Source organism: Ursus arctos, unplaced genomic scaffold, assembly GCF_023065955.2.
Source record: "Ursus arctos isolate Adak ecotype North America unplaced genomic scaffold, UrsArc2.0 scaffold_30, whole genome shotgun sequence".
NCBI lineage: Eukaryota > Metazoa > Chordata > Mammalia > Carnivora > Ursidae > Ursus > Ursus arctos.
In genome coordinates, this window is record NW_026622986.1 from 13,665,795 (window position 1) to 13,693,378 (window position 27,584).

The window sequence follows — 27,584 nt, forward strand, 5'->3', positions numbered from 1 at the left end:
TAATTGGATTATTGGGGGGTTTTTGATGTTGAGTTGTATAAGTTATTATGTATTTTGGATACTAACCCTTTATCAAGTTATATCATTTGCAAATATCTTCTCCTATTCAGTAGGTTGCCTTTTAGTTTTGTTGAGTTTTTCCTTCATTGTGCAAAACCTTTCAATTTTGATGTAGTCCCTATAGTTTATTTTCGCTTTTGTTTCCCTTGCCTCAGGAGACACATCTAGAAAAACGTTGCTATGGCTGATGTTAAAGAGATCATTGCTTGTTTTCTCTTCTAGGATTTTTATGGTTTCAGGTCCCACATTTAGATCTTTATCACATTTTGAATTTATTTTTGTGTATGGTGTAAAAAAGTGCTTCAGTTTCATTCTTTTGAGTGTTGCTATCCAGTTTTCCCAATACTACTTGAAGAGATGTTCCCATTGGATATTCTTTCCTCTTTTGACAAAGGTTAATTGACCATATAATTGTGGGTTTATTTCCGGATTTTCTATTCTCTTCTATTGATCTATATGTCTATTTTTGTGCCAGTACCATACTGTCTTGATCACTACAGCTTTGTAATATAACTTGGAAGTCTGGAGTTGTGATGCCTCCAGGTTTGGTTTTCTTTTTCAAGATTGCTTTGGCTATTCGGGGGTCTTTGTGGTTCCATATAAATTTTAGAGTTGTTTGTTCAAGCTCATGCAAAATGCTGTCATTATTTTGTTAGGGATTGAATTAAATGTGTAGGTTGCTTTGAGTAGTATAGACATTTTAACAGTATTTGTTCTTCTAATCCATAGGCATGGAATATCTTTCCATATCTTTGTGTTGTCTTCAATTTCTTTCATCAGTGTTTTACAGTTTTTAGAGTATATGTCTCTTATCTCTTTGGTTAGGTTTATTCCTAGGTATCTTATTTTCGGTGCAAATATAAATGGGATCGTTTTATTAATTTTCTCCTTCTGCATCATTACTGGTGTGTAGAAGTGCAACAGATTTCTGTACATTGATTTTGTATCCTGAGACTTTATTGAATTATCAGGTCTAGCAAGTTTTTAGTAGAGTCTTTTGGGTTTCTATATATAGTACCATGTCATCTGCAAATAGTGTAAGTTTACTTCTTCTTTACCAATTTGAATGCCTTTTCTTTCTTTTATTGTCTGATTGCTGAGTCTAGGACTTCCAGTACTATGTTGAATCAAGTGATAAGAGTGGACATCTTTGTCTGGTTCCTGACTTTAGGGGAAGAACTTTCAGCTTTCTGTATTGAGGATGATGTTAGCTGTCAGTTTTTCATGTATGGCCTTCATTATGTTGAGGTTTGTTCCCTCTAAACCTACTTCGTTTAGAGTTTTTATCATGAACGGATGTTGTACTTTGTCAAATGCTTTTCCTGTGCCTGTTGAAATAATCATATGGTTCTTATCCTTTCTCCTATTGATATGATATTGATTTATTTGTGAATACTGAACCACCCTTGTTACCCAGGAATAATCCCACTTGAACGTGGTGAATGATTTTTTTTAATGCATTGTTGAATTCAGTTTGCTAGTATTTAGTTGAGGATTTTTGCACCTATGTTCATTAGCCTATAGTTCTCTTTTTTATCAATGTCATTATCTGGTTTTACTATTAGGATATTGCTGGCCTTGTAGAAAGAAACTGGAAGTTTTCCTTCCTTTTCTGTTTTTTGAAATAGTTTAAGAAGAATAGGTATTAACTCTTTTTAAAATGCTTGATAGAATCCACCTGTGAAGCTTTCTGGTCCTGGACTTTTGTCTGTTGGGAGCTTTTTGATTACTGACTCAATTTCTTTATTGGTTATTGGTCTGTTCAAATTTTCTATTTCTTCCTGTTTCAGTTTTGATAGTTGCTATGTTTATAGGAATTTATCCATTTCTTCCAGGTTGTCCAATTTCTTGGCATATAGTTTTTCAAAATATCCTCTTATAATTGTATTTCTGTGATGTTGGTTATGTCTCCTCTCTCATTTGTGATTGTGACTGAGTCCTTTCTCTTTTTTTCTTGATAAGTCTGGCTCGATGAATCAATTTTATTGATTTGTTCAAAGAACCAGCTCCTGGTTTCATTGGTCTGTTCCACTGTTTTTTTTTTTAGTTTCTGTATCATTTATTTCTGCTCTAATCATTTCCTTCCTTCTGATGGTTTTAGGTTTTGTTTGTTCTTCTTTTTCTAGCTCCCTTAGGTGTAAGGTTAGATTGTTTATTTGAAAATTTTCTTGCTTCTTGAGGTAGACCTGCATTGCTATGAATTTCCCTCTTAGAATTGCTTTTGCTGTATCCCAAAGATTTTGAACCATTGTGTTTTCATTTTCATTTTTTTTCCATGTACTTTTTAATTTCTTCTTTTATTTCCTGGTTGACCCATTCATTGTTTAGCAGTATATTATTTAACTTCCATGTATTTGTGGTCTTCCCAATTTTTTTCTTATGGTTGACTTCTAGTTTCATAACATTGTTGTCAGAAAAGATGCATGGTATTACTTTGATCTTCTTGAATTTGTTGAGGCTTGTTCTGTGGACTAATATGTGGTCTATTCTGGAGAATGTTCCATGTGCATTTGAAAAGAATGTATATTATGCTTAGGATGGAATGTTTTGGATATATATCTCTTAAACCACTTGTTCCAGTGTGTCATTCAAAGCCATTGTTTCTTTGCTGATATTCTGTTAAGATGTGCTGTTCATTGATGTAAGTGGGGTGTGAAAGTTCCCTACTATCATTGTAATATTATTAATTCCTTTACGTTTGTTATTAACTGTTTTAAGTATTTTGGTGCTCCTATGTTAGGTGCATAAAAATTTACAATCGTTATATCTTCGCTTGTTGGATTGTCCCCTTTATTACTATATAGTGCCCTCCTTTGTCTCTTATTACAGTCTTTGTTTTAAAGTCTATTTTGTCTGATTTAAGTACTGCTATTCCAGCTTTCTTTTCACATCTATTTGCAGGACAGATGTTTCTCCATCCACTCACTTTCAACCTACAGGTGGCTTTAGGTCTAAAATGAGTCTCTTGTAGGCAGTATATACATAGGTTTTGTTATTTTATCCATTCGCACATATCTTTTGCCGTGTTTAGTCCATTTATATTCAAAGTTATTACTGATAGATATGAATTTGTTATTTTATTATTTGTTTTGTGGTTGTTTCTGAAGATTTTCTCTGATCCTTTCTTGTCGTTCTCTGTTTCATGGTTTGCTGATTTTCATTAATGATATTTGGATTTCTTTCACTTTATTGTTTGCATATTTATTAGTGGTTTTTGATATATTGGTACCAATAGGTTTGTATATAACCTCTCCTGCATACAGAAATCTATATTAAGTTGATGTTCATTTAATTTTTTCTTCCCCTCCCCATGATTTAGGTATTTATTTTTATATTTTACATCCTTTTATCTTGTGAGTTCCTTGGCTGATTTTTTACAGAAATATTCGTTTTTACTTTTTTTGTGTTTCCTACCTTTATCCTTCGGTCCAGTTGTCTGCAGAGGCTCTGTTTGCCTGTTGTGGGCAACGTTTGGTCCCAGGCCTCAAGATGGCATGTTTTAACTAGGTGTGCTCTGGTATGTTTGTGAAAGGAGACCTGTTGCCACCACTGCAGGAACTGAGGCTCCACAAAACTCCCACATTGGGAGATGCGGTGTTTGCAGGGGCTTGGTCTGGTCTTCTTGGGGGAAAGGCCCACCTACAATGAGACTGAGGCATGACTGGGAAGGGTAGGTTCACTGGAGCATGGTGCAGTGGGGTTTGGTGTAAGCAATTTAGGTAGTGAGTGTCAGAGCTGCACTAGTTCCCACAGGTGGCCCTGTGCTTACGCAGAGGGCAGGGGAGAAAAATGGCACTAGCCAATTCCTTTGTTCCTGGAGGGGAGTACGTGCTCTAAGAAGAGCAAATAACCTTCCCACTGTGTGCCCCAGATGCTCTTCAGACTCTTGTTTCTATGCTGTGTGTCCATGGATTGTTTGCCTGCCTGCTTTCCAAGAGCAGTTCAGTGCCCTTGGGGCTCTATCACAGCCAAGCCCGATGACCTTTATAACTCCAGGCTTTATGCCATACTGGTTGCCAGAAGACATGAAATTGGGGCCCTCTCACCTTCCAAGCCAATTGCTATGGGGTTTCACTTTCCCATTCAGTCCCCTTTGTGCTAGTTTGTCTATCATTCTTCTCTAATACCACTCCAGCAGCCATAACCTGTTTCTCTCCCAAACCCTGCATCCACACTTAGACCTTCTTCAATGTGACCTCTTCACAACCTTTAGTTGTGGAGTTTGCTCTGCCAGTCTTCAGGTCAATCTCTGGGATATTTAGGATGATTTGATAGTTATCTAGTTATAATCGCGGGATGAGTCAAGCCTGTGGTCCACCTACTCTGCCACCACCTTCCCTCACTGATATGTTTTCTGATATTAAAATATCCTTTCATTCTTGAGATCTACTCCAGTGGATCATGCTGTATAATTATTTTAAGATATTTTAACATTTTATTTAGCCAATGTTTCCTTTAGGATTCTTGGATCTACATGTAGTTAAAAAGGGGGCTACAATTTTTTTTAGGTATTGTTCTCATGTGGTTTCAAATCAAAATCACATAAAATGCATTGTTTTGTTATATTTTTATTTTAAAGACTTGTAAAAATATAAGAACTATTCCCTAAAGGTTTGGTAGAATTCATAGACAAATCATGTTAAGTCTGAAGCTTTTCTGGGAAGTGAAAGATTTAATTTTTTTATGCTTATTGTCTTATTCGAGATTTATATTCCTTCTTGGGCAAGTTTGCCATTTTATATTTTCTACCAATTTATCCTTTATTCATTAACTCTAGTTTTTAAAAGCTTATTAGAGAATCATTAATCATAATACTGTTTTTTAAAGCATCCCTTTGTATTTTTCATTATGTATATATTTGCCTATTTTTTTTTGCATATTTATTTTTAATAATTCAGTCTCTTATTCATCTTTTCAAAGAACTTTAACTTTTTTATCCCTGAAAAGTTTTAACTATTTTGAAATAATTTTAGATTTTAAGAAGATTAGCAAAGATAGTATAGAAAGTTTCCACATACTGTTCACTCAAATGTCCAGTAACATTAACATCTTATGTAACCATGGTAAAACTATCAAAACTAAGAAAGTAATGTTAGTACAACACTGTTAATTATCTACAGATCTTGGGATACCTGGATGGCTGACTTGGTTAAGCTTGGCTGAGGTCATGATCCCAGAGTCCTAGGATCGAGTCCCACATCTGGCTTCTTCCTCGGCAGGGAACCTGCTTCTCCCTTTCCCTGCCACTCCCCTGCTTGTGTACTCGTGCATGCTCTCTCTCTCATTCTGATAAATAAATAAATAAATAAATAAATAAATAAAATCTTAAAAAAAAAAAACCTTACATCTGAATTAGATTTCCTTAGTTTTTCTACTAATGTCCCATTTCTTTTCCAGGATCCAAAGCAGGATACCATATGTTATGGTATCTGAATTGTGTTTCCCCAAAATTCGTATGTTGAAGTCCTAATGCCCCCAGTACCTCATAAAGTGACTGTATTTGGAGACAAGGTCTTTAAAGAGGTAATTAAGTTAAAATGAAGAGGGACCCTCATCCAAAATGACTGGTCTCCTTACAAGATTAGGGCACAGGCATGTACAAAGGGAAGACCATGTGAAGACACAGAGAAGATGGCCATCGACAAGAAAAACACAGAGGCGTCAGAAGAAATCAACCCTGCTGACACCTTGATTGTGGACTTCTGGACTTCAGAAATATGGGAAAATGAATTTCTGTTGTTAAACCACCCAGTCTGTGGTACTTCGTTATGGCAACCTTAACAAAACTAACATTATCATTTAGTTGTCATGTTTCCTTAGTTTCCTCCAATCTGTGAGAGTTTCTCAGCCCTTCCTTGTCCTTTAAAGATGTTTTCTTATATTATGAACCATTAGTTGATACTTTTGAATGCTAGCATGGTATTCTGTTGAATGTCCTTTAGCTTGGATTTGTCTGATGGTGTCTCACGATTGGACTGAGGTTATGGACTTTGGGGAAGAATAAAATGGAGAGGAACTACCTTTCTCATTATATCATATCACAGAGTACATAATATCAATATGTTTTACCACAGGTGGTGTTGACCATGATCACTTGGTTAATGTAGAGATCATGTGAAGACCCGTTGTTTGCCAGGGTTCTCTATGCTAAAGTTACTGTTGTTCTCTTTTTCTAAGTGAATTATCAAATTAAGCCCACCAAGGGGAGGTGAAGTAATTTCCTCTTCATGGAGAGAGTAGTGTCAAATAATTTTGGAAATATCTTAATATCAATATAGTAATGAATAAATAAATGGTTGGGGGGAGATGCTTTGAAGTTATTCAAATATCCTGTTTCTTTTTAAAGTCTTTCACACTAATTCTAGGACTTATCAGCAGATCTTGTCTGCAACAGTTATTAATGTGGTATTCCAATGATGATTTTCTATTTCCCTAATTCTTTCTCAATTTATCAGCTGGAATTCTTACGTTAATGGAGTTGTCTCTTTTTCCTCATTTATTTAGTCACTTATTTCAGTATGGACTTAAAGACACTGATTTTTGGGGTCGAATCCAATATTATCATTATTTATTTTCCTGCTCAAATTGCTCCAACTTTGGCAATTGGGAAGTCTCTTAAGTTGGTTCATATGTCCATTTTGACATGCTCTTGTCCTATTTTCTGAAGATGATGCTTTGTTTTCCCTGTCCAGGCCTGTGATCACTCATGACTCTAAGGGACCCTTATTCATTACTAGAAAATGGTATTTAGAAACCAGGATACGGGTGCCAAAGAACGAATTTGTGGTTTTGTTTTTTTCCCCTCCATCACTTTGTTGTTCTTCATTTCATTGACTTGCGTTCTCTCTTTGTTATTCATTTATTCTGAATCTTTGTATTTTCTCTGGTGCTTTCTCACTTCCACCTTCTTGAATTAAATATTTAGATTTTTAAAATATCTTGTTTCCTTACAAATGTATAGTATTTAAAGTAACAAAATTTCCTTCCAGTTTTATCTATGTTCCATAGTTTCTTTATTTGTAATATTTTCATTGCCATTCAATTCTGAGTATTCATTAATTTATTTTTCAACCTAAGCGTTATTTGGTAATTTGCTTCTATTTTCCAAACATACGAGAGGTATTTAAGGTATCCTTTTAAGAAACTTAATTTATAATTTCATGGATTATGATTAAAAGACATAGTTATATGACATTGTTCCTTTGGAGTTTGAGGTTCCCTTTGGGAGATAATCTCTAGTTTATTTTGGACAAATATTTGGTAAGTATTCTTGATATAAAACAAAAAAGTCAATTATCTGTCATGTGAAGAGTTCTGTATATGCCAAACAGCTTAAGTCTACTACTTATAATGTTTAGATACTTGCTAAAATTGCTTCTTTTTATTTGATCTATTAGTTTCTCAGAGAGGTATGTCAGAATTTCCAACTACAACTGTTGAGCAATTTATTTCTCTCTTAAGTTATACAAATTATTGATAAACATACACGTATGTGTGCACACACTTAGGTGCATATATGTTCTTGGTGACTATATCTTCTAAATCTACTGTTCCTTTAACCAATATAGGACATCTATGTTGGTTAGATGTCCCAGTTACATACTTTTGCATAACAAATTTACTGTACAATCTAGGGGCATAAAACAAACGTTTTATTTTTTTTTTTTTTACAATTCTGTGGGTCACAAATTTGGGGAGTACTTGGCTGGGTGGTTTGTTTCTGATGTATATGATATCAGTTGGGGTGGCTGGGGCTGGAAGATCCACTTCTAAGATGGCTTCTCACTCATTTTTCTGGCAAGTGGGCTGGGATGTTTCAAGTAGCTGGGAACTTCTTGGTAAACTCTCTTTCCACATTCACTCTTCCTGGTATCTTGCATTTCCTCATAGCAGGATAATCTCAGGGTAGTTGGAATTCTTTTACACAAAATACACTTACCCCCCTCACACTCCTCACCCCCAAAGTCTCCTTTCATTGTGGTATTGTCTTAAAGTCAGGGTTTAGCCATTTGAATGAAGTCTAGATGAGCGTGAGTGTTATGTACATGGCTCCTCTAGTATAAACCTCTCAATCTGAAGACCTGTCAAGAAATATTATCTGTCCCCTTCCTCTGTTATCCCCCCCCCCCCATATATGATTGTGGTAAAGGGATAGCACAACTACGGTAACACTGCAGGGGAACGAGATACACATAGCAGCTACTAGATCATGGCAATTTTGAAATCCACTTCAATGTATATCACCAATTCCTTGATAATGATCTAATCCTGCTCCCTGGGAATAATTCTCTGAAGGTCCTGGCTTTATCCTCTCAGCTCTTGATTCTGTCCTCTGAACCATCTTTCCTTTTCCCTAAGAAATTGAATTATGACTGCAGCTGAGTGGACTTCTTAGCTTGCTTTTTGCTGACAGAAGCGTGGGGAGGAGGAAGTATCTTTTTTCTTTTGTACTGTTTCTTTTCTTTTAATTTAAGATGACAGTGCTCCCACTTCGTTATTCACTGAAAAATGTTCTGGGTTTTCTATGAATCTTACTGGGTTTCATTCTAGTAGACAGTAGTCTGATTTTTAAATCTCTTTAAGATAGGTAATTTTCTAAATCGGGCCCTGTGGCTACTGTGCAATAAAGTCTTAAGAATCTTAGAATCCCTATTGTTTAACACAGAGGATCTACGAGGCATACCCATAAGACCATTAGGATTCCTTTAATCTAGCTAAGAGGGTCTAGAAACACTGTCTTACACCCTTCTGAGGTTTCAATAAATGATTTTACAGACCCGCTCTGAAGTGGTTCTTTGCCCTAAGCCCTTTCATATTCCAAGAATCTTTTGCTAGAAGAGATTGGATATGTGCAATAGTTTTGTTGTTGTTGTTGTTGGTTGTTTGTTTTTTTCCAAATTCTGGCTCCTTAATATTTCCTCTTAACTTTACTCAAAAACCAAACAGCTCCATAGTGGCATTATTCATAATAACCAAAAGGTGGAAACAATTCAGTGTCTCTCATCAAAGGAATGATTAAACAAAATGTGGTTTATAAATACATTATAATACTATTCCACTAAAAAGGAAGGAAATTCTGACACCTGCTACAACATGGATGAGCCTGGAGTACATTAAACTGAGTGAAATAAGCCAGCCACAAAAAGACACATAACTGTATGATTCTGCTTGTATGAGGTACCTGGTGTAGCCAAATTCTTAGAGATATAAATTAGAATAATGGTTCCACTCAAGGGGCTAGGCAGCGTAGGAAAAGAAAATTATCGTTTAAGGGGTAGAGATGAAAAGAGTTCTGGAGGTTGGTTGCACAACAATATGAATGTACTTCACACTACTGAACTTCACACTTTTAAGATGTTAAGACAGCTAAAATGGTACATTTTGTGTTATGTATATTTTACCACAATTAAAAATTTTTTAAATTCAAAAACAAAACTAAGTAGGTCCTTCTTTAGTCCATGCTTTTCTTTTTATATTCTATCATAGCCAGGAAGGATCAGATAGTACTTTCTGCATTTGGCCTAGAAACTTCCTTCACTAGATCCCCAAGTTCAATTGTTCACAGGTGAGTGTTGCCAAACTTCCCATATATTATGTACCAAAGGTTCTTTTTTTTCTCTGCCTCCAATAGTATTTTCCTTATTGTCCTTTAAAGCTCTCCAACATATTCCCACTTTTATTAACCATCTCTCTGAGGCCTTTCCAGCTTCTGCCTCTGCCTGGTGCCCCATGTTTTAGGTTTTTGTTATGTCAGCAACCCATTTCTACGCACCACATTCTGTTGTGGTAGCTATTTTAGGAGTAGATGACTGGTGGCAGCTGATCTACCAGCACCTGTTTTTATCAACTTTTTTGGCAGAACTTCTTCCCTTGTACCCCATCAATATTGATTATATGGGCTATTAATGTCAATTTATTTTTGTAGTGACAGAGGAGGAAATTACTATGTAAGGTAAAAGAGGAAGAAGCAAAAGCTGAATTTAAAAACTTTCCTTCAGCCTATCCAGTCTTTCTGTCCATCTATCCACCCACAGTAATTCACTATAGTTTTCAGTTTGCTTGGGTATCTCTCTCCTTTTTGGAGGGGAGAATGTCATTATTACTTTAGCTACTTCTTGCTTCTTTCTAGTATCTGCGGTTTCTTGAAGGTTAATTTTGGAGGTGGACTGATTTAGGAGATAGGGGGAATTTTTTTTTTTAATGTTTCAATTTAAATTCCAGTTAGTGGGGTGCCTCAGTGACTCACTTGGTTAAACATCTGACTCATGTCATGATCTCAGGGTCGTGAGATGGAGCCCCTCATCAGGCTCTGCACCGAGCAGGAAGCCTGCTTAAGATTCTCTCTCTCACTCTCCCTCTGCTTCTCCCCCCACCCAGCTCATGCTGGATCTCTCTTTAAAAAAATAAATTCCAGTTACTTAACATACAGTGTAATATTAGTTTCAGGTGTACAATTTAGTGATTCACTACTTATATACAACACCTGGTGCTCATCACAAGTGCCCTCCTAAATCCTCATCACCTATTTAACCCATCCCCCCCTTACCCTCTGGTAACCACTTTGTTCTCTATAGTTAAAAGTCTGTTTCTTGGTTTTCCTCTCCCCGCCCCATGTTCATTTATTTTGTTTTTTAAATTACACGTATGAGTGAAATCATATGGTATTAGTTTTTCTATGACCGAATTATTTCACTTAGCACAATAGTCTCTAGCTTCATCCACATCATTGCAAATGGCAAGATTTCATTCTTATGTATTTGCCCAAATAATACAAAGTACTAATTCAAAGGGATACATGGACCGCGATGTTATAGCAGCATTACCAACAACAGCCAAATTATGAAAAGAGCTCAAATGTCCACTGACTAATGAGGGGATAAAGAAGACACAGTATGTATACACACACACACACACACACACACACACACAGGAGCTAGGAGAAATATTACAAAGACATGGGCTATGGAAATTTTAGTCTGGTGGGGAAAACAGATCATTAAAGTATGAAGAAGGTAAGTACAATGTATTATGGTGAGAATAGAGAAGTAGCTTCTAAATCAGAGTTTATGGAAGGCTTCATGAAGTCAGGTAGGAGCTATGACTGTTAAAGCACAGATTGGGCAAAGGGACTTCAGGTATAAAGGCATGTGTAAAAGAATGGTTTTCTGAGCTAGTGTAAGTTTCTAAGGACACCACATGTAATTGTGAATTGTTTGGAACAAAGAATGTATGCAGAAGAGCGGTTGGAGACAGTAGTAGGAGGAGGGGCCTGAATATAACGTTATACCAAAGAGCTTGGATTTTATTCTTTAGGACAGTGGGAAATACTGACTTTAAGCAGGGAATTGTTAGGATCAGATTGACATATTTCAAAGATTACATAGCAGAGTGTGATGCTTAAGCTCCAGTGTCCTTTGCTTTCATGGAAACCTTCTAGAGTCCTGGAATGAACACTAGCAATGAGTTTTCTGGTCAACTGTTTTCTGTAAAATTTGAAAAAGGAGGATTTTTTAACTGCAATGGTCTCTTTCTACTTTAACTTGCTTCTAATACATTTTCCCTAGGCTGTGGGCATTTTGGAAACCAGCTAAGGGAAAGTTCAGGATTATTTAGTAATATATATATATAATATTTATTTATTTGAGAGAGAGACAGACAGCATGAGTGGGAGGGGCAGAGGGAGAGAGAGAGAGAATCTTAAGCTGACTCCCCACTGAGCCTGGGGACTGAGGTGTGGGGCTGGATCCCAGGACACTGAGACCACCACCTGGGCAGAAACCAAGAGCAGAATGCTTAATATACTGTGCCACCCAGGCGCCCCGAGTAATATATATTAGTTTGCAGTTACATCTACGCATAGCTAAGTTATTGCTACCCATCCTGGTATAGAAATAGCTTCGGGTAATGATCTTACTACTCACACTAGGGTTAAAAGGCAAAAATATAGGGCCAAAGGTCATATTGTGATATGTATATTCATGATTTTGTGTCTGTTTCTTAACGAAGGACCCTAAATCATATAAACTTCAGGACCAGGATCTTTACCTGGAGCAATACGAGACAGGCCTAAATCAGTAAGTTATTGTAAAAATATTTTAGCTCGTGAGAGAGGAAGACCTGAACCAAGGCAGTGAGAGCAGAAATGGCGGGGAAAGGTTAAGAAGCAAGAAGTATCCAGGGAGTACAATTTAGGGAACTTGGCAATTGTTTTGATTTGGGGGTTGATTTCACAACAGATTATCGACTTGGATGACTGGAAGGATCCCAGTCATGGACAAAGAGCATCAGGGGAACTGAAAGTTTGGGTGGAGGATGAATCCCATTTTGGGCTTATTGCGTTTCAGGCGTCAAATAGACAAAAATGCACATCTGCAGCTCAGCTAAGCACCCAGGTATTGGGGGATATAACTTGCTATTATTTTCTTCTCTGGCGGCCACTTACCAGGCTTTTTTGGCCCTCGCTTTCCAGTCAGCCCAGGAAACCGCAGCCACTTACACACCCTCAGAGCTTCCCGGTGGCGCCTGCTCACCGGATGTGCAAGCGGCACTTCCGCTCCCAGAGGCACGCGCTCAGGGGACTCTCGGCGCCGGCGCCGCCAGGCTCTTTGCTTGGCCCAACCTCTGCCGTTTCAGGGCGGCTCATGAGTGGATTCTCCTCTGCGTGGTTTTCAGCAGGATACCTTTCTCCACGGAGAGACCGTTCTCTTCCCACTTAAACCCCCAAGCCTCCACTTCCCCCTCCGGAAGTCAGCGGCCCCTCCCCGAGGGCTTTGTAGGTCTCCAGGCACCAAGGCAGCGACGCCAATGAAGATGAGTCAGCGCTGATTTCCCAGCTGGTAAACTCACGACTCATTACCTTTGGTGGTTTTGCACAAAGCCCAGAAAGCTTCGTGAGCCGAGTTTAAGGTCTGCAGTCACTTTTGGTTCTTTTATATGAACCTAGAATTAAGAGGGAAAATTCTTAGTGATTAAGATACCGGTTTCTTAAGCTAGTGTCCCCAGGAAAGGGACCAGAGTAATTGCAGCCTCCTGGAATCCCAAAGTGGCTCCTGTACCTGAGCAAGCCGGAAGCTTTGCACTCTCTTGTGACTAAACTCTTTGAGCATAGTGGGATAGTTGAGGGAAACTTGACCTCGTTATTACTGACAGATGTGGAACAAATAAAATCGTATAGTTTTACTAGTTTATTACTTACAAACGCATTCTAAATAAGCCATTCACGGCAGAATACCAAAATGTAGTGGACAGCAGTAGTCCAGTGGGAAATTTTGTGTTAGTGAAGATGACTGATAATTTAGAATGTGATATGAATCTGCTGTAATTATACCTTGAGCCATTGGTTGACTTAGAAATCAGTCCACTCTTGGGGGGGAGGGGGAGAAGCTTAACCATTCCCCTCACTTGCTTGAAGTTTTTTTTCTCCATTGCACTTTTTACTTTGTCATATATAGTATAATTTACTTACTTGTTATAGCCATCATCTATTGTTTGTCCCACACCAGAGTTAAGCTCGATGAAGGCAGAAACTTTTTTTTCTGCTTACTATTGTGTTTCAAAGGCCAAGAACAGTTTTGGCCCAAAGTAAGCACTCAACATACACTTATTGAATGAATGAACAAAATGAGTATGTTATTTTTCAAAGAGCATGAAGTAGAGCCGAGAGTCGGCTTGCATGATTGACAGGACCTATGTGGAACATAGTTTTGTCCGAAGCCCTGTTAGTAAAGGTAGTCAAAATATGAACAAATGTTTATGGAATATCTACTGTACCCCAAATGATAACTTTTCAAATTTCCCAGATTTTACCATCTCTTCTCCATTAAACATTCTGACATTTTTATATTTGGGCCTATGCGGTTCACCTCCATCGCATCTCTTTTGGTGGTATGATCATACCAGATAACGAATATTTGTTGAAAGAGCAAGGGAGTGAACTGGATTAAGGCATGAGGTTACCTGGGAATTCATTTATTTATCACATGAACAGACACTTGTTTTATAGAATTATGGCCCACAATAGTAGCATTTTGCAAATTGAGGTCTATTTCTCTAAAGGATTTGTAAGTTCTCTATGATAATTTTTAGGTTTTCATTTCAGTGGTCCTCTGAAACTTTAACCTACATATGTTCTGAGCTATCTGGATAACCAAATACTATCAGGCGGTGTCTTTGTTTTGTATCTCTTTTGAGCATGTTAGCACTACTTAGTGTAGTGTTTTTCAGCAGGTTAGTAAGAAAAAATCAGAGGCATCTTTTAAAATGTAAAAGACTTATTCACCTTAAATGAAGCACAAACGACAGTAAGCTACTCTGTCAGAAGATTTCACAGTAGTTAAAAGGAGAAAAGAGAGAAATGAGCATAGCATGTAGTAAAATAGGCTTGCTAAAGTCTGTACCATATTCCTGTTCTGACAGGTGATTGAGTTTGGCAAAGCAGAATCATTGGTGTTTGTAAATTAATATTTTAAATTTAAATTTTGTTGACTTTATAGTTTTGTTTGTGCTTATTTTATAATTTTGTGGGTGTTTTTTTGTAGCTACAAAAAGTATAATATAAAGAATTTGAACCCAATTTTATATTTGTACATATTTAATAATACATAATGAAAGTAGTTTAAATTACAAACAGGAGACCTAAAAAACGTGTTTTTACTTTTAGTGGATTTTAATGAGGTGTTTATACTTTACTCAAGTTTGTGAAAATGACATTACAAAGCTTTGGGCTTTAGGGCCAGGACACAGAGTTTACTTTAATCGAGTACAGGTGTGACAGTCCACTGTAGAAAAGATGTTTCTGTTGCTAGTACTGCTCATGGTGCTGAAAAATAGAAGCAACGGATCTTAGGAAAATGTAGGAAGATTGGTTGGAGAAGATGGAGAAATTTGAGATAAAATTGGAGCTTTCTTTGCAGTTTTGCTTTTGGCTCTGAATCTGTGAGTTCTCATTCTTAGTGATTTTTCTCAAATGGCTAAGTGAAATGCAGTGTTTGTGTTTCCACATTTAAGAGAAGAAAAATGCTAATCAGCACTTCTGTAGATGGTGCAAATCTCTGGTGTGGAACACTGGGAGACCTAAAGCGCTGTTTAAAGTCATTGTGATAGAAGATCAGAGGAAAGAGATGCTATCCCCCCACCCCACTCCATCCCTGGTCCTGCATTGGGAAATAGGAATAGAAATAAAGGAGGTGGAGGCTTTGCTTTGACTTACTTTAATGAAAGGGGTACTGGGAGCAGGTGTTATTTTAGGGTCAATTTTGCTGCCATGTCCAGAGCAACACTATCTAGAGTTCAGTCAGTCCACAGACATTTCTTGAGCATCTCTATGTGCCAGGCATTGTGTAGGGAGCTGAAGACAGTGAACAATACAGGGTCCATGCCTTTGGGACTTAGGTAAAGCTAATCCTTGTTGATTCTGTTGTATCACGTCCCTGTATTCACTTGGTACAATTTAGTTGAATATGAGTGGGCAATGTGGACATTTTTAGTGCAGTCTTTATGTTGATTTGCGTAATTTCTGGGATGGAATACACAATTAGAAACTGTAAAGGCTCAGATTAATTTGTTCTTATCTTTCTCTGTTTTTAAGGGGTGTTATGAAAGTTGGCATAAATCTTCAGAAAGTGGACATTGACCAATGTTCAAGTGATGGCTGGTTTTCAGGAGCTCACAAATGTCACCTTAACAATTCAGAGGTAAGAACGTGAAGATAAAATCCTCTGAAATCAGAAACGAACAAATGTATAACTTTAGAATTATATTGTATTTATGTGGGTAAGTGAACAAGATGCATCTTACTGGGAAAGAAAAGTGTCGTATACAGTTCTGAATTGTTGCCAAATGAACTGAAAGGGGTAGAAAATTTTGTGCTGATTTGGGGACTAAGAGAAAGCTGAAGCTAAAAATATGTCCGGAGTTTGGCGTTAATCAACAGCCGAGCCTAATCTTCAAAATGGGCTAGAAATTCAAATAGCAATAAAGTGAGAAACCCAGGAGGGGTCAACCGGATTATGCACATTTTTATGCAGTATGATGCTTGTTGAAACACTGTGCTGTGCATTCAGACACGCTGCCATCTGCTAGAAACGTGATCAGGTATGGCAGGGCAATTTGGAAAATAAAGAGAAAACCATTCAGGGACCTGGATAAGGAATATGTATATTTGTGTATGTTTTTCCGATTTTTAGCTCCTCTGTGCTCGATTTCATTGGACTCTGGTTGGTAAAAAACAGGCATAGAGATCATACTTCTGGAAATAAGACTGTTACTTGTCTTTTGTAGTTTCAAAGAGGAAATGGAATGACATCCTGATTTCATTTTCAGTAATCCATCTCTCAGGTCCCCAAATGCTGTGAAACAACTGTACAATGAAACTCCTGATCTTAAATAAATACTTGGGCTGTCCTAACTTTGAGTCCATGAATTTGTGAGGAAAGTCAACTTAATTTATTTAAAATACAGGGGAGATTGCCATAAATGTAGTAATTTAAATCTTCGATTTTAATTTTTGTCCTTGCAAAAGATGGTTTTATATAGTGCATCTTTTTTTCTGTCTGATACGATGCTCTTTATTTTTTATTTTAATTTTATTTTAATTTCGGTAGAGTTAATATACAGTGTTATATTAGTTTCAGGTGTACGGTACAATGATTCAATACGTAGTGCTCCACCACAATATTCTTCAACCCTCCTACCCCCTAAAACCCTCAGAACTCCCCACATCCCTCTAAATCCATCATACATCCCTACCATATCCCTGTGACTCCTGCTTCCTTAGTACCTCCTGTACATTCCCACACACCCCCATAACCCCTCCCACATTTCTGTACATATCCACATAGGCAACCCTCAACACAGCCCTCACTTCCTTCACTCCCCCACCCCCACATTGGGACTCAAATTATGTAAGTGAAATGTTTCGGTCTTGTCAAGTCATAGAAGTTAAGGTCCCCTTTTTGCTTCCTTTCACTCTTTGTTCTTTTGATTTTGAACTCTGAGTTTCTCCTTCCCTTTGGATGAATCTGGCATTTCTAAAGATAGGAATTTCAATCACTGCTCTAGTGAACGTCTTTAGTCTGATTATTATCTCTATGCCAATAGCATATAACTATTTAGGCTTGTCTTTTAGCCAGGGTGGAAGTTTTTTGCATGGATGTTGTAGTGTAGATATTGATCTGTATGTGCTCCTTTCTGTACAGCCTTGTGTCAGTGGTGCTCCTGGGTGGTTTGGAAAAGCAGTCTGTCTACAAACAAGGAGGCATTTACTTTTCAGTTTGTTACAGTTGCTGCTTGCCTCTTATAATCTTGCTGTAGTTTCCCCCCCCCCCTTATAGCACATCTATTTGACTAGATGGTTATATTGCAAGAATCTCTTTCTCCTTCTGGAAGATTGATTTATTTTCATTTTACCAGGATTATTAATTTTCTGGGTGGTGTGTCTTTTTAAAGCTTTCAAATATACTAAGTTATTTCAAGATAAAAATTTATCCTCTGTTCTGGTTAAGAAGGATTACATTGAAATATGTAACATTTTGAATTGTATATGGGAGCATTATATTTTTCAGATTCCTGTAGGAAAAACTGGGAAAACATATCCTACAAGACTACTGACAGTTCAATGAATCTCATTTGAAAATGGTGTCAAAAGAGGCTCAATGATCAAAAATAACATTCATAAACAGTGAATGTACAAAATGCATATTTTGACTTAGGCTCCATCAACTCCACCTTCTTCCCTTGCCAGGTGCTAGAATTGGAAGTGGGACACCATGGTGTCCTGGGCTGGGCCCTGGAGGCCATTGGTGGGTAGTCTGACTCACACAGGGCTGCCGTGGAGCTCCTCACACTGTTTTGTTGGGCTTCTCTAAGGTCCTGTAGTTGGCGCTGGTCACTCTAAGTATCTAAAACAATTCCATACCACATCTTCAGTCTAGGGACTAGCAGTGGTCTTTCAGTCCTTTCCTGTACTAATGTGAGTTGGAGATGAAGAACTGGCTTCTCTTGACCTTTTTATTGCTTGGGAAAACAAAGAAAAATCACTTGTTTGGGGTATATTTCATCTACACTGGCTCACCTTTGTTCACCTGTTTTCTGTTATGGACCCCAAGGATCACTGTGTAAAGTGGCTTACTTTGGGAAGTAGTTAATGTGATATCTGTAGGGTGTAGGGGCCTATCTTTATGAATATCCATATCATTAGAAACAGAGATACTCATCATGTGTATTGTGGGTTTTATCTTGCCAGTGTTTACCATTCTTCTCATACAAATACTAGTGGAAGTCACACATTTTAGTTATATTGAGGCAAACTTTTCACTTTTAAAATGTTTCTGGTGTGTTGAATTTTTAGCCGTCAGGGTATCTTAAGCCAGAACAGTGAGTCTGATGTTGGAAACAGGTAAGTGGCATGTGACCAATGACAAAAGCCGCAGGAGCATTTTAGGAAGGCATGGAATGGTTTGTGAGGAAAATAATTTCTCCGTGAGCTTGGGTCCTTCTGGGAACTAGGAGGCCACTAAGTATTTTTCGAAGGGCATAGTAAAACAGGATCTGAACCGACATCCTGAACTGGATTGCAGGATTATTCTGGCTGTTTTTATAAGTGATCCAGATCGTTGCAACAGGGACTTGATCATGTTGTCAGTATTCATTTAAATAATTCTGGGCTGATTTTCCTATCATTGTTTGCGCTGAGTACACAAAATCCTCTCACAGAACAGTTTATTAAAAACATTAAAATAAATCGATATTCATTTTTGTTTTAAAGGTTTTCTTTTGCTTTGTTTCCATTATAAGATTTTTTAAAAATCACTATTTAGAGTAGGACAGTGGCCTTGAAAGTTTTTGATTGTATTCTATTAGTAAAAATGTTCTGAGTATCCACCCATAGTGTATGTGTATTTCTAATCTAGAAAGTATGAGTTTTTTCTTGTATTTATGTATTCTATATATTATAAATTAGAAAACCTGGGTTGAGATAAAGATAAAATAATATTTTAATGTAGCTTATGTATTAAAGTATTATATCTTTAATAAGAATAATTGATTCACAGTTATGCTTCATCATTTTTTAAAATCTTAGTTTAATACTTAGTAATGCAATGATTCAGAGGTCTTTACATTCAGTTTATTTTTATACTTTGTTTTAATGTCCGTCGTGGTTGAAAATATGCCTCACAAGGATATGTCATTCCAAATTGAAGAAATAATTTGTTGACTGTGTTTGCTAAATGACAGTGTTCATTTTTCAGTTCCATGTACCAGTTTTGCACAGGTTTTTGCAAAATGAGCTGGCAGTCTTTCATCTAAACTGATGTCGGTTGGTCCTTATAAAGTATTTGGAAAGCTGGGAATTTTAGTATTTTCAGTGACTAGCTTAAAAAGTCCACTTACACTTTTGTGAGGAGTATTTCCAAACAGATTAGGAAATTTTATTCCAAACTTTAAACTATATGGTTAATGAGTATTTATAGTTTTTTGGCAATGAACACCACATAATACCGAAAACATTTTCAAATACGCATTTTCAAAATGCTCACTTCAGAAGGCTTTCTCACGGATGATTAAACTGTCGCTTTTACTTTGAAGGAACAGCTTATATGTATTTTTGAAAATACCTGCTTCACAGGCCGTATCGACAACCACTTGTCATCATAGAGCAGGTCAGCAAATTTGGAGCATTTTCTTTTTCTTTCTTTCTTTGTTTCTTTTTTTTTTTTAAGACTCTATTTTATTTATTTGTCAGAGAGAGAGAGACAGAGAGAGCGAGAGAACACTAGCAGGGGAGCGTCAGGCAGACAGAGAAGCAGGCTCCCCGCCCAGCAAGGAGCCCGACTAGGCACTGGATCCCAGGATCCTGGGATCACGACCGAAGCCGAAAGCAGACACCTAAATGACTGAGCCACCCACGCGTCCCATCTTTTTTTTTTTTTTTTAAGAGTAATGCATAACTAGTCTTTGAGTTTAGAAACAGTAGTTCCCTTTGAGATAATCAGAAAATCTTTGTGTGGGGAAAAGGTTTTCCAGGTCACACACCATCTCATTTTGAAGAATTGTAAGTATTTTACAATTTAAAATAATATACTCTGTAAATCCACTTAGATGGTCAGATGTAAATGGTAGTACACTGAAATTTGAAAGTAGGTGAAAGGACCAGTTAACCACCATCGATATTGGTGCCTCGGAACTCCTAGTTTTCCTTCAGGATACCTCAAGTGACTTACCAGTATTGTGGTCATTTGACATGTGGACTGAGTAAGAGCATTAATGTCTATCCAAGTCTTAAGTTAGTAAAGCTTGATTTCTTATTTTTTTTTAATAAAAAGGTTAAATATAAGTAGAAGTTCTATTTTCTTTTCACATGCCAATTCACCTCTTGTGTCCTCTGCTTTGGAGACTACTTCTTGAGGTTGTCAGATTTGCTATTCTACCTAGAATCACCTGAACGGTCGTGTTGTCAGCTCAGCCAATGGTTTCACATAGTTCTAAGGTAGTTTTCTGATCTCTCTTTTTTCCTACTGTTAGATGGGAATCCACTTGTAACTTTTTACTACTCCATTAGATCTAAGTTAATAATCTCTAAAGATATAATTTTAGGAAGTTAAAAATGTAAGAAAAGGTGTCATTTAGTGTGCAAGAAAAGAAATTTAGTGCAAAAATCTAAGGAAAGCAGAAGGAGTTAATCATTGTCTTTTGGAAGCTGTCTTATACGCAGAATATAGCTTACTCATTTGTCTGCAATAGGATTTAGAGTACTTTTCCCGAGATCTCTTACTGAATTCAGTTTGACAGTGAAATTGCATAGAAACAGCTGTATGTTAGTTCTCCCCTTGTGGCTATAATCTCACCAATCTCTTCTTTTCTCTTTAATCTCTTCTTTTCTCTAGAAAGGTTCTGCTTTACAAATGTTATTGTTGGGGAGCATGTGGAGAAAGGGGAACCCTCTTACACTGTTGATGGGAAGTTAGTTGGTACAGCCACTTTGGAAAACAGTATGGAGGTTCCTCAAAAAGTTAAAAATAGAGCTACCCTATGACCCAGCAATTGCGCTGCTGGGTATTTACCCCAAAGATACAGACATAGTGAAGAGAAGGGCCATATGCACCCCAATGTTCATAGCAGCAATGTCCACAACAGCCAAACTCTGGAAGGAGCTGAGATGCCCTTCAAAAGACAAATGGATAAAGAAGATGTGGTTCATATATACAATGGAATATTACTCAGCCATCAGAAAGGATGAATACCCACCATTTGCATTGACATGGATGGAACTGGAGGGGGATTATGCTAAGTGAAATAAGGCAGAGAAAGACAAATATATGGTTTAACTTATATGTGGAACATAAGGAATAGCATGGAGGACATTAGGAGAAGGAAGAGAAAAATGAAGGGGGGGGGATCATAGGGGGAGATGAACCATGAGAGACTATGGACTCTGGGAAACAAACTGAGGGTTTTAGAGGGGAAGGGGATGGGGGGATGGGTTAGCCTGGTGATGGGTCTTAAGGAGGGCACGTATTGCAATGGGCACTGGGTGTTGTACACAAACGATGAGTCGTGGAGCACTACATCGGGAACTAATGAAGTAGTGTATGGTGACTAACATAATAAAAAAATATTGTTCTCCTGTCTTTAGAACTCTGCTATTTTCTACGATGGTCACTAGCCACATGATGGCTACTGAAATGCAAAGCAGTTAAAATGAAACAAAATGAAGAATTCAGGTCCTTCCTAGCCTGATTTCAAATGTCTAGTAGCCACGTGTAACTAAGGCTACCATATTGAACAGTGCAGTGGATAGCTGTGCCCTAGAATACGGTCCAGCTTATAGTGTAGTCGAAACACACAGATTATTGAAACCTTTCAACTCTTTGAATTTCCTCTGATAGTAACACTGCCTTCAAATCCACTAAGGGACGTTTAAGGACAAACTTGAAATGAATTTTGGCTTATGCAGGCATTCTTATGATCTATTGTATTATCTCAGTTGAAAATAAATATTGAGAAACTTGCACACCGTTTTTAATGCCATTATTTTACACTGAAAAGTGTAAAAATCTTTCAGTAAATGGAGAAAAGTATAAGCAATCTTTTAGACATTTAAATTTCTTCTGCATTTGTAGTAAAACTTCTCTTTCCCTTCATTACTAACACAAAATTGGTTAAGGTGAAGTCATACCCTCCTACTAGAATACAGGGCAATGATCAGGTGTTCACTGGTGCTTAGCAGTATCTGACACATTTGTTGCATTAATGGAGGCAGCCCACTCTGTTGCTAGATGGCCTCGCTATAACATACAGCCACTGCTTTTGATTTCTACCACTGGAATTGCCCAAAAATAGAGTTAAAACTTTTTTCTTCCTACTAGTCATTCATTCAGATATTTGAAGATTGCTGTCAGTCTGCTTCTAAGTCTTCTTTCTAGGCTAAATATTCCCTGGTTTAGTCAAGTATCCTTGCTTTACTAGACTTAACAAAAAAAGGCCATACCACTACTATATGGATCCCCATTTGTTTCTGAAGTTCATAGAGCCCTAACTTGTTTGGGTTTTGTTACATAGTCCTTCTTTCTTAAATTATTAGAAACTGATTATATTTGCCAGAGTTTTTCAGTATGCTCCTGAGAGTTATTTGGACTAGGTATTCTGGAATTGTTCCCAAAGTAGGGTTGCTATTCCCAAATAACAGTACCAGGGTACCTAAAAAGTCAGTTAAGGGAAAGCTGGTTTTCTCAGTTACAGAAAGATGTTTTCAGCAACTGAGCCAGGAGTTCCACAGTGGCTATCGCCATCTTGTGGTTGGGAGAAAGAGAGAGGCAGGGACAGGGACAAGGACAGGGACAGAGACAAGAGGGAGAAGGAGAGGAAGGGAGTCACTGATAGGAAAATCTAAAATCGCTATCGGAATACTGTATGTTTTTCCTTATGCCTAGTTGAAAGCTGGTTTGTATGTTAGGTCCCGGTCAAGTCTTGGACAGCTGTTTCAAACATTGCCTCATGCTGTCCAGGTCTGACTCTGAATAGGTATCCTAGGCTTCTCTGTTTGAGGCCTGCTTTAAAAGTTTGCTGAACAATTATTCTTATTGATACTTATTATTGTAATTAACAAGACAGGTTTTTTAAACATGGGACACGTTTTCTAATACATTACCTCAAATTCATTGTTTTCATTCATTCAATGTGTATTTATTAGCACCTGCTATATACCAGGCACTGTTTCAGTGTCTTGAGATCACAATGGTGAACAAGACAGAGGAAGTCCATAATTTAAAAGAAATCATTTCATTCTAGAGGGAAGCAGAGAACTTAAAAATATATCAATTGACTTTAACTTTTTAAAATACTAACTTTGCTAAGGGACTAAAATACTGCCCATTAATTTTTGAGACACAGGAATGAATCATCCCTATCATAAAAGACAAGTCTTTACACATCTTCCAGAAGTGCAAGACTTTACGTATTGAATTAGCAAATAGTAAAAAAAATTACAATGCTCAGTGTTGGTGAGGTTTTTGCAAAATGGACATTCTCGTGCATTATTGTGCAAATTTTTCTCAAACTTTCTGGAAATATGGTAAAAATGGGTCACCATTAAGAATGTCATTCTTCTTTGTCCCATATGTCCTTTTTCTTTCACCTTACAGGACCTATCAGCAGCACCGGATGCGGTTGATCCCTCTCTTTCAGAATCTTTACTTGGCTCCCAAGCTACCGCCCTCTGTTGATTTTCCTCTTACTTGACATCTCCCTCTCTTGACTGGCTCCTCCCTTTATAAGGGAGTACCAAGGCTCAGTCTTTGCCCTCTCCTTTGCCATCGCATTATTTTTCTTTCTTTCTTTTTAAGATTTTATTTATATATTTATTTGAGAGAGAGAGAGAACAGGAGCAAGGTAGAGGGAGAAGCAGGCTCTCCCCTGAGCAGGGATCTGGGATCATGACCTGAGCCGAAGGCAGACGCTTAACCGACTGAGCCACCCAGGCACTCCTCTGCATTTTCTTCTAATGTGATCTCATACAGTTGCATGGCTTGAAGTACAGCAAATGTGCCAAGTATTGAATTGGTATTGAATGCCATGTTTATACCCCAGGCTGGACAGCTCCCCTGAACTCTATACTCATATTCAATTCCTTTGCAACCTTAACATGTAGCATGAACAAGAAATTCATTTTTATTTTAAGCCGCTGAGAATTTGGGGTTGTTCCTGAAACATAAACACGGCTAAACTGACTGCTACAGAACACTGGCCAAACGCCCATGATCTCTTGGCTAGCTACTTGAATTCACTTGCTAAATAGCTTTCCTGCTTCCAATCTTCCCCCCCCCAAACTACCCTTTCCACCAGCCAGCTTGATTCATGGGAAAGCTACTCCTCTATTCAAATCCCGCAAAGGCCTCACTTTTCTAAGTGTAAAAGTCAAAGTCCTTATAAGAGCCTACTAACCCCTCTCTGGCCCCTCACGTCTCTGATCTTTCTTGACCCGTTTCTGTCCTGCACTCCTGTCTGATCACAACGGACACCCCACTTTTTCAAACATCCCAGCTCAAGGTCTTTGCACTGGCTCTTCCCCCAAATGCCCACATGGCTCTCTCTCTGCTCCTTACACTGCTCAAACTGACTTGTCATAGGGCATAACCTGCCCACCACCTTCCCTAGGACCCCCAACCCCTAATGCTGACCTACTTGTTTCCCCCACAGCATTTATCACTTTCGCATAGAACTCATTTAAATATCTTGGGCTTTTCTGCTTCCCTAACTGAAATACGAACAGGGGTTTTGTTTTGTGCACTGATGTAGTTTCAGTGGGTGTTGGGGGGGTGGTGGTGAAAGTCCCGCCAGAGTGGTTGTCAGGAAACAAGGGTGGTAGTCCCCAAAGTCCTCATGCCCTGGGGTGCCTGTTTCGGAATGAGCTGGACCAATTTGTTCAGCCGCCAGCACATCACCATACCTCAATTAAGCAGCTTGAGAACTGGGGAAGGTTGTGGTAGCCTGAGGATGGGCTGTGTGGGGAAACCCCAGGCCACTGTGGTCCTCAGCTGGACCCTGTGAGGAGGAGGTGGTGGGTGGCCAGGGAGGAAGGAGGGCGGGCAGGTGCCCAGGTCCTATAGGCGCTCGGCTCCGCAGCCCCTGCTCCGCAGCGCCTCCCAACCCGCGTCTCCTGCCGGTTGTCCTGCGGATGGGGGCAAGTCCCGCAGAAACCCCAACTAGCAGGGCCCTCCCGCGCACCCCTCCACGAGGGGGTGGCGCGCGGGGTCGAAAGTCGCACAGTGCGGGTCGCAGGGTCCGGCCTGGGGATGCGAGACCGGGGGCCGCCAGGCTGGTCGCGGGGCCAGGAGCCAGGTGCGGGGTCTGGGGCTGCGCATGGGGTCCAGCGCCGGTCCGAGCCTAGATCAGGCAGCAGGGAGCAAGGAGCGGACTGCGGCCTCCAGCACAAAGCTTCCCGGAAACTGATGTAGGGCGGGGCGGCCGCGCCACCACCGCCCCCGGCTGCGCCCCGCCCCCAGCCCCGCCCCTCCCCCCCCGCCCTCCCTCCGATCCTCAATGCGCCCGGCGTAGTCTCCCTCCTCCCATTGGCCACGGCGTGGCGTCGCGCGCCCTGGGATTTGCGGGTCGGTGGCGGGCGGGGGTGTGTCCGCAACCCGCCTCCGGCTCGGCTCAAGGTGGTGCCCCCGGCGGCGGCGGCAGAAGAGGCGGCAGCGGAGCGTGGCAAGTCCGGCGAGGCGGCGGCGGCAGCGCGTGGCAGGTCTGGCGGGCGCGCGGCGGTGGTGCGTGGCAGGTATGGCGGGCACAAGGCTGCGGCGCATGGCAGGTCTGGTAGGCGTGTGGCTGGTCCGGTGGGCGCGAGGCGGCGGCGGCTGCGGCGGCCCGAGCCCGGCCCAGCCTCGTCCTGCCTAGCCCCGACCCCGGCGCCTCCCGAGGGAGCGGCGCCGCCGGCCGAGCGCAGGCCCGGCCTTGACCGACTTCAAATTGGGCATCGTGCGGCTCGTCTGGGTGGCAGGGAGGTGAGCGGTGCGGGGCCGCGGGCCGGGGCGCTGGGCCAGGGCCGCAGCCTCCGGGTCAGGGGGATGCGGGGCCGGGCGGGCGGGCTGGCTGGCGGCGGGTCCCCGCGGGCTAGGAGGGGGCTGGCGGCTGCGGGCAGCGCAGCGCCCTTCGCAGGCGGCCCGCTCGCTCTTTGGCAGGACAGTCTGCGTGCGTCTCTGTGCCTGGCAGTCCGTAGTGGAACTTCGCGCAGGGTTCACGCTGCCAGACACGGACGAGCCTCAGTGGGCCTCCCAGAGCAGGGCCTCCCTCTGCTTCTCTACCTTACCTGGCCCCGCCCTCGGCGTGTTGGAGACTGGGGCTTCCTGGCACCTGTGGGCATTGAGGTTTGGCTGTTTCCAGGAGCCGCCGGCCGGCCGCGTAGCTGCACCAGCCACGGACCTTACCCTGGATGGGAACAGTTCCCATCCCCAGCGCCGGAAGTTTCTGGTGGGAGAGAGGAGCAGAGGCAGTCAGATGAAGGTAAAACCAACTTAGATCTTAGAAAGAGGCTTTCCAAGCAAGAATGAGACTAATCCGTTTGGGGGACTGTTTCCTGCCTTTCGTGCAAGAGGAATGTGGCTTTTTACCTAGGGAAGAGTGGGCTCCCCCGTCAGCTCTGAGACCCCTTCTAACTCAGTGACTGGTTATAGTAATGTCATCCCTTAAAACTCTTTATTTGGAACATTTCAGACAGAAAGCTGAACAAACAAGGGGCAGTTTCTGTCTGTTACTAATACTTTACTGTGACCCTGAACCTAACGTTTTGAAACATGGTTAATTTCCAGACCGAGTACACGCTGATAGATGAGCAAGATATCCCACTGGTGGAGGGCTACTCCTATGAGGTAAGGGTGACTGTTCCTCTGCGGGCCTGCTTTCAGTCAAGTGCCTGGGGAGGGTCATGAGGGATGGGTTTTATCCGGTGAGGGCAACCTGGCTTTCACTGTCCAGTGGAGCCTCACCACTACCACTGTGATGTTGATCCTCCCCCACTTTCACCTGGTGGCTGACTCTTCCTGAAAACAGGTCAAATTGTGTCATGTTTGTGATCGAATGTTCAATTGGACAAGCCCTGGCTCCCTGGGAGACTGTCCAGTGCCACCTCACCTTTCCTCTGGCCTGGCCTCAGCGCCCCTCCTGTGCCCTCCATTCTCTCATCTTCCTGAGCTCCCTTGCCTTCCGCTGTTCTCTGCTTGATGAGTTTCTGTTCACCTGCCAGTCCTCACCTACCGGCTCCTCCCCTTCGAAAATCCTCCAGGAGTCTGTGGACCCACTACACTTTCATCTCGGCCCTTTGCGCTTTTACAGTACAGATGACTCCGGAACAACACAAGTTTGAACTGCACAGATTAACTTAGATATGGTTTTGGTTCTTTTGTTTTTGGGGTTTTTTTTTTTGATAAACAGTGCAGTACTGTAATGGTATTTTTTTCCTTATGACTTTCTTAAAAATGTTTTCTTTTCTCCAGCCTTAGCTTATTGTAAGGATATAGCATATGATACGTCTA

General features: G+C 40.2%; 1 protein-coding gene across 1 annotated transcript in view; it reads left to right on the forward strand.

Annotated features, from left to right (window-relative positions):
- Positions 1-27,584, forward strand: part of LOC125282795 (ankyrin repeat domain-containing protein 7-like) — a 117,770-nt gene that overhangs the window by 39,760 nt on the left and 50,426 nt on the right. Inside the window, exons 10-11 of the mRNA XM_057304726.1 lie at positions 15,647-15,752; positions 26,862-26,921. The gene's annotated coding sequence lies outside the window, so the exon portion shown is untranslated. The remainder of the gene's footprint in view (positions 1-15,646; positions 15,753-26,861; positions 26,922-27,584) is intronic.